Source organism: Rhinolophus ferrumequinum, chromosome 6 (genome assembly GCF_004115265.2).
Source record: "Rhinolophus ferrumequinum isolate MPI-CBG mRhiFer1 chromosome 6, mRhiFer1_v1.p, whole genome shotgun sequence".
Taxonomy (NCBI): Eukaryota; Metazoa; Chordata; class Mammalia; order Chiroptera; family Rhinolophidae; genus Rhinolophus; species Rhinolophus ferrumequinum.
In genome coordinates this window covers 25,913,469-25,921,932 of record NC_046289.1, presented here as the reverse complement: position 1 = coordinate 25,921,932, position 8,464 = coordinate 25,913,469, and positions in this window count along the sequence as shown.

The following is an 8,464-nucleotide window of genomic DNA, read 5'->3' as shown; positions in this document are numbered from 1 at the left end:
GAGAAAAAGCCCACATCTTAGAGTAGTGTTTCAAGAGTGGAATACGTGTACTATTGTTGGCCTGTGAGATGATTATTGGAGGTAAACATATGAATATTCTTCTATGTTAATAGTTACATATTTATTTTATGACTATCATTTCTGACAAGTCATATGGTTTTCTATTTAAGACAGTGACATGATATTTCCTTTGAAAGTAAATTTGTTTAAGCAAAAAAGTGAGTTGATGATAAGAAAAAATGTTTTAAAAAAACTGGTGATAGAATATAGAAAAAATACAAAGATAGTGTTAGAATGCTAGAATTTGGGAAACATCAAAAATTGTGCTACACTTGGGTGGAGAAGTAGGAAGGAAGAAGAAATACCTACATGGTTTGTGATGGCCCACAGACAGGTACTTTCTCCGTCAGGTTATTTCATTGCATGGGTTTTTCTCTCATGAAGATTATTCTCTGAAAATGCCAAAAATCTGAGGAGAGGGTCATATCTTAACATATGATAAGCACATTTCTTAATGATCTGCTTACACTCCGACTGGGACATGTCTGGAGGGAGAAAGAGATTCCTGGGCTGCCATGGGGGTGTGGTGAGTAAACTCCATGACAGTTCGTCAACCTCACAATTTTGTCCAAGTCTTGAGTAGAGAGAGCCCTTGGGTGGTAGTAGTATTACTTTGTGTAGTGGCTGACAAGTGGATTGAATTCAAAGGACCTGAAAGTTTTAATGTGCTGATACGCACTTCTTATAAGGGTAGACTTGAGATTTTGTGACTTTTTTTTGTATGAAGACCTTGCAGTCCCTAGAAGAGTGCTCTGCACATACACAGCTGCTCAGTAAATAGTTGTTAAATAAAAGAATGAATGACTGTGAAAATTGTACAAGGTTTTACATTTATACTTACAATTGAGTAGAAATAGCTGAGGTTTGAAATGATAAAAAACTGAGTTCACATCCTATTTCTGTGCTGTACCTGCTGTGCAGCCTTGGGTACGTTACCTAAACTCTCTGAATCTCATCTATCCAATGGACTCATCAGTGATGTGCTGGTACATGTTTTACAATGGGCTCTCCAGGAAGAAGAATTCCATGTCGCCTTGCCTGCTTTTGACTTTGTCCTTTGATGACGACAGCTTTGGAGTCTAACTAGGTAGATAGCTTGGAAGTGCCCACCTCCCTAGTTCTTGAGAAGCAAGAGAAAGAAATATTCTTATTGTTTAGAGCCTGTTAGTGAGGTATTCTGTAATTAGCAGGCCAAAGCATCCTCTACCGATAATTAAAATGGATATCAAATTTACCTGCTAGAATTAACTGTTAGAACTCATGGGTATCAAAACCCTGCTGTGTCTGTTAGGAAGCTTTCTGCTCGCAAGTAATTCAAAGTCCTGACTCCAACTGGCTTACTAGAGGGCAGTTTATTACCTTGTATAGCAGGAAGTACAGAGTCAGGGCAGGTGTCAGGTGGCACACACACTCTGGCTTTGCTCCTCTGAGACTCTCCTATTCTGTTTTCCCCTGCGGTTGGGTTTGGTCCTCAGGTCAGCTGACTGCCAAGTTCTAAGTGCCATGTACCAAGAAGACGATGCCCTGTGGGAGAAGAGAAATTGTCCATTCATATGTCTCTTCAGGGAAGTGAGGAAAGCAGCTTTGTTGGCATGGTTCATTTTCCATCCTTTCCTAAGTCAGTCCCTGGCAGTGGGAACAGGGTTGTAATCCTCATGGGCTACATTGGGAGGAAATGTATTTAGGGGAACCCACACTAAGGACCAACTCCAAGAATCAATTTTCTTATCTTTCCTCTTCTTGGAGATCTTTCATGGAGCCTGGTTAGTTTGTGTTCTGCTTAGAATCTCTGGGAGCCCTAATGGATCTTATTTTTTTATTTCCTTCTAGCTTGGCTTTGAGCCTTAACTCACTCAGGTCCTAGCTACAAGTGTTTCTTTCATTTTATTAGTTGGTTTCTCTCAAAAGAATTGGATCCTTTTTGTATCTGGGTTCTCAATCCCCCCAAAATTATAAAACAGGTGTATGTGTTGTTGTTTTTAAAAAAATGTGATACCAGTTTCTTCACACAAACAAAAATCTAGAGGTACACACTACTGTTTTCACGATTAAAAATGTTTTACTTCCATTTGTTCTTCTTCTTAAGCATATTTTTATGGTCACAGAGAAAATAGGCACCACACCTTTAAGAATAGGTATCTGTCAGATTTTTAAGTTGACGCAAAGTTACTTAAGGAATAAAAGCAATTAAATGAGAAGCTACTTTTATCCAGGGGAAAACCTCATGCTTCAACTTGGAAGAGAGAGTTAGTAGAAGAGAGAAGCTTGCGTATCAGGTAAACCTTTTCCTCATTTGATTCAAGTCCTGCCCTTTCTACAACACCTTGTGGCTCCCTCACCTGTATTCATGTATAGCAGATTGACCACCAAAGACTTATTTTGTACCTCGTTTCTGCTGCTTTTAGTCAGAGAGATGCCTGTGAATCCCCAGGGTGACTGTGGAGCCAGCAGGAGCTGTTTTGGCCATTGTTGTAAGACTACCTACTGTCCCATTCCTCCCTTCCCCCATCCTAAGGGGACCCAGTGCTCAGCCTGCCCCATAGAGCCGATGTTATGGGGAATCCGAAGTCACCCCCTGCTTCGGGGTAGGATTCACTCTGTCAGCATGTCTGCAGTCATTGGTTCTGGGGCAGGCATATGACAGAAATAGTCTAATTAGGGTGATTTTGAGGATTATTTTGCTGAGAACACTATGCAGGCCCACTCTCCGTTGTGGTGTGTGGATGCGAACTTGGGTTCTGCTTACACTATGGAAGATCAAGTAGAGAGACTGAAAACAAAACAAGAAAGCAGATGGAAAGAAACCGATGATGAATCAAGCCAGGCCCGAGCCCTGACCTGGCTCAGGACCTCCCAGTGACTTGGGCCAAGAAATCTCTCCATTGTTGATTAAGTTTTCCATTAGCAGCAACCTAAGGGCCCCACAGATGGAATGGCTTATTCCCTTTGTGTTTATGGGCTGAGGAAGAAGCTGCCCAAAAGAAATTTTAGTAAATAGGCCTATGTGTTTTATAAGTCTAGGTTACTCAAGGCAAGTAAGTTTTAAATTGCCCAAGAAGAGAGGGAAATGAATCCTTTGTGTTTTGAGGGTTAGAAAGAAAATTAGCCTTATTTCAAGCATAGAGCTGCAGGCTTGGGAGACTACCGTGTTTTAGGAATTCTCCAGAGGCTGAGACCACACCCATTGTGATACAGCACCGCTGAGGCATGAGGTCTCTGAGGGGACTGTTCTAGCAGTCACCTGAAACGACTGGGCAATCAGGGCAACACAGGGTGGGGAGAGACTGGCAGAGTAGCCATGAATGTACCTGCTGGCCCAGTCAGGAGGCTTGGGTTAGCAGTGCAGGACAAAGGGTGGAGGACCAGTGATCCACAGTCATGCTGTTTGTTAAAACGCACAGTACCAGGCCACACATCAAAGTCACTGAATCAGAACCCATAGGTGTGCAGCGTGGGGACAGGCATTTCTAGAAGAATCCCAGCTAATTGTTATTATAGAGGAGTAGCACCATTTGAGAATCCATGCCGTAATGTGTCAGAGGGTTACACTGAAAAGATTCAGTTCAGTTGTCCCCAGCCAGGCAGAATGGCTGCTGAACATAGGTAGTAAAAATCCTGTGGTCAGGGTTCTAGCAGATCCAGAAATAAGATGCTTTAGGTTATCACTTCAGACCGTACACTTTGGGGTCAGGTTGACTGAAAATCCTGGGACAGAATGGATTTTAAAATAGTTTAGAGTTCATTCCCAATGCTTCAGATAGTAGGACCAGCTTTAGTGTTGCCAGTGACCTTAGACCTTTCTCCTAACTCATTGGCTCGCCGTGCCAGCTTTGATGATGTGGCGATTTGAGGTGATGGGCACATGGGCCCATCTGTTGGAGCTTCCCTGGCTTGTGTCAGGGTCACATAGTCCATGTGACACATTCATTACATAGAGGCTGCTGGGTCAATGTCTGGGTCAACACACCCTCTTCTGCTGCTCTTTTAAAAAGTATATACACAGCAGTTTGGCAAGGGAAAGATTTTTACCACCACTGTTTACAAATGCAGACAGAAGCACTGAATTATTAGACTACTCCAAGGCCAAGAAACAGGGAGTGTGGGGAGATGAGAACCACAGTGGTTTCTACCTATGGCCCCTCGAGGTTAATAGAAGGCATAGCCTGGGTTGCACACCCCCACGTGGCCCAGCTGCTCCTTCTGCTATCACTATTTTAGTCCCAAGTGTTCTTCAAGTGAAAAAGCAACACAAACCCAGCAGCAACGCTATGAAAAGCTCCATTAGGAAGAACACAGGGTTGGAACTGGGAGCGCTGAGTCCTATTCTAGCTGTAATGATTCTTGCTGGACCTATTTCCTCATCTGCAAGATAACTACCACAAACTCACTGCAAGTGTTGTCATCTAGGGCTTCTAACATTAGTCCGTGTTTTCTTGTCAATCTAAGCCTCTCTAATGTAAGACTGACTTGGAAGAATGCTTTAATTGTACGTTTTGTAGTGGTGGTTCTTAGAGTTTTCAGCTTGAGTTTATCTCATATGGAAAACACTTCTTTTTTTTTTTTTTTGTGATCCCCACAATTCATACCCTTTCAGGTTCAATAATTTGCTGGAATGGCTCACCAAATTCAGGATTGTGCTTTACTTACTATTACTGGTTTGTTATAAAGGCTACCATTCAGAACAGCCAAATGGAATAGATGCACAGGATAAAGTATGGGAGGAGAAGGGATGTGTGTGGAGCTTCCATGCCCTCTTCCAGCTCACTAATCCCCCAGCACCTCAACCCAGAAGCTCGGAAAACACTTCTGATATTTACCAACACAGTGCAATGAATGGATGAGGCTGCACTCACCATATACAGGCTTGTTTCTACTTGCTAGATTAAATCAGTCGCTAAACCCCATGAAAAGATTAGCTAATAGATTCCTTCCCTTAATTTTACCTAATTTTAGAGGCCTCCCAAGAGAATGATAATACATAGTGTATTGGAATTAGAATGTTACTGTTGAAATTCTTCATTAATTGAGAGAAAAAAGATACAGAAATCTAGTTAATCCCAAAATAATGTTGTGTTCCCCTTTGAGTTGATACAGTAGCTTTTTAAAAAGTCTCCTGCTTAAAATTACTCCTCAGTATAAATATTTATGTCTATATTTTCTTAAACTTTGATCTTTTTCCATTACATAAAATAGTTTTCATTCTTGGTATGCAATTCTGTTAAACAACTTATTATCCTCAAAACTAAGCATGCTAATAATTTCCTTGGTGGTTAGTTTTTAATCTTCATTTTAGTCAATTGTTCTACTTTTCTAGGAATAATATGATTTTACAGCAAAATAAGATATATACTTGAATGAGAAGCAAATATAATATATAGTAAGCAAAAAGGGAGTTACTCGTATGATAAAGGTTTGTTTGAAACGCACCTGAGGTACAGAGCAGCTGTGGTTTCTAGGCAGTTGCATTTATTTATTTGTTTGTTTGTTTGCATTTAAAGCATTCAAATTCATATCTTCTTGGTTACAGAATAGTTTTTCTGTTTCCCAGAACGTGAGGTCCTCAACCGAATTATACATGATCCGCCCCAGTGCTGAGGTAAATAGCAAAGAGACAGGGCCTCTTTCCTTTGCAGCCATGCACCTGGAGAGGCTTGGGAAACTCCAGATAGGGCGTGTGTTCTGTCATCTGTGGCTCAAAAATCCTCCCACGTTATTCCTAACTTCCCCTTGGCGTCTCGTTGGCATCTCGTGAAGGGGAGAAAAACAAGGGTTAGTTCTTCCCTTGGCTTGTTCAGACTTTTCCACAGTACTAACATGTGGGGGTCAGGGCAGTCCTCCCTCCTTTTCCTCTCTACAGCAGGAACCCTCAAACTTTAGGGTGTATCAGAACCACCTGAATTACCCGAGAGCTCGGTACATTGCTGGATTTTAATCCCCATTGTCAGAGTTTCTGATTCAACAGAACTTTGGGCATGAGGAATGTGTGTCTTAACCCATATGTCTTGAAAGTGTATATGGTTAGTTAAATTTAATGGACAGAAAAGCAGGCAGTCAGTTTGAAATGCCCTAGTCAGCAATGCCTATTCCAGGAGTAGTTAAGGAGTTCATAGAGACTCTCTCTCATCTATAGCCTGTGTGTGTGTGTGTGTGTGTGTGTGTGTGTGTGTGTGTGTGTGTAGGGGTGGGCTTACTAAAAGCAACTTCAGTTATCTTTATCTCCCATCACCACCAGAGGATTTGTTAATTAGCATAATAAACTTAAAAATATTTTCCCATTGGTGAAATGAGTGGTGTTCAAGATGTGTAGGTCGGCTAGAACTGTTACACAAGCAGCCTACCCTTGCATCGACAGGGCATCCTAATTATCTTTGGTGTAGGCAAACTCATAATGCCTATTAATTCAGACCCCGGTCTTTGAGATCCTGTGCCCTCGGGGCTGAGGAGAAGGTGTCTGTGCTAGTGGCTCACATCCCCGAGACAGCTCAGCAACATTATCATTCAGGCCAAAAAAATTTAGGGTCTACTTTTGTTTGCTGTTCACAGTTTGCAGTCGAATAGTCATATTCCTTATAAATGAGGAGAGCTGTAATGTCAACAGTGTGGGAAGGGCCAAGTGGAGGGCAACTTCCAACTGAACAGCTGAGGGTGAGGGCTGGTGAAAAGGGCTGAAGTCTGCCACGTGTATGTGAGGGAACTGAGGTCTACTGAAGAGAAGGAGGTAAGAAAGAAAGACTGGATCAGAAAAGGAGGCCAGAGTGAAAAAAGAAAGCATTCTGAATTAATTAAAAGGAACTCAAAAGCCTTTTTGTAAAATAAGTCTTTCTCGCAAATTGTGAAAAGATCAACTCGGGGCAACCACCCTTACGACAGCATTTCTCGTTAGGGTATTTTAAGGCTAATTGTCTGATCATGTGCATATTAAATGTAATGAACACACTTGTATCTTGCTGGAAATACATGTTTCTGATGCTGCAGCTGGACGCCTCACAGGAGGGACAAGAACAGTAGTTTTCAGTAGGAGGGGGAGGCCCATGGGCTTGTATTAGGGTGTGTGTGTGTGTGTGTGTGTGTGTGTGTGTGTGATTATGGGTAATTAGCACAAACTGTATGCTTCCCAAATATTCTGATCTATTTTGCTTTCTGTAGACACTGTCCCTGCCACAGGAAATTCTCTAAGTTCCATGGCTTTAAATCCCACCTATTTTATCTCTCTAGCCCTGATCTCTCTGCCAAAGTACTGGAATGAACATACAACTTTCCAATAGACATGTCAAACCAATATGGCCCCAGACTGAGTGCTGGTCTCCAGCACACCTGCTCCATCTCATTTTCTTCACCTTAGTAAAAGGCACTATCGTTTCTCCAAGTTTTAAAGGTTGGAATTATCCTTGACTCCTCTCTTTCTCTCACAATCCTCATCCAATCTATCAAAAAGTTTTATCAGCTAAATTATATCCTGAACTCAACTATTTCTCATTACTTGACCTCTATCACTCTAATCCAAAACAGAACACCATCATCTCTTGCCATCATGGATTACTACAATAGCCACAACACTTGTACCCTCCCCCAGTCTATTCTAAACACAGCAGCTAAAATTTAAATAATAAATATGATTGTGTTATTTTCCTAGGTAAAGCCCCTCCCCAACAACTTTCCATCACACTTACAATAACATCCAAAGTATTTGTCATGGCCTACAAGAACTTACATGACCTGAATTCCATATTTCTCTGAACTTATCTCCTTCTACTCTTTCTTCTTTGTGTATTCTGCTGTTCTTTGGACATGTCAAGCTCATTCTCATCCCAGAGGCTTTGCAAAAGCTGTTGTTTCTGTTTCTGAAAGATTTACCCTAGATATGTCACCCTCTTCAAGTCTCTGCTCAAATATAACCTTACCAGAAAGGACTTCTATAACCCCTTGCTCTAAAATAAGATTCCAGCCTTATTTTTTTTATGACATTTATTATTTTCTGACAATATATTTATTTGATTCTTTCTCCCTTCCTCTCTTCCATTTTGTAGAATAGTATTTTGTTTTGTAAAATAGTACTTTGTTTTCCAGTTTTGTACATAGCATATTCTTAGCACCTAAACAGTACCTGTTATACAGTATGATATATGGTAAGAACTCAATAAATATTTATTGAATGAATTAATAAACTCCCCAAACCGTCCTAAGCAGTTGAGTTATACTCTTTAAGAACTAAATCATAAAAGCCTTATGACTTTCAAAATATTCTATGATCTTAAAACTTTTTAAAAATCTGGGGAATAATTTTAGACTTACAAAAGTTGCAATGATAGTTCAGAGTATTCCCACACACCCTTCACCCAGCTTCCCCTGATGTTAACATCTTACATCATGGTTCATTTGTCAAAGCTAAGAAATTAACACAGGC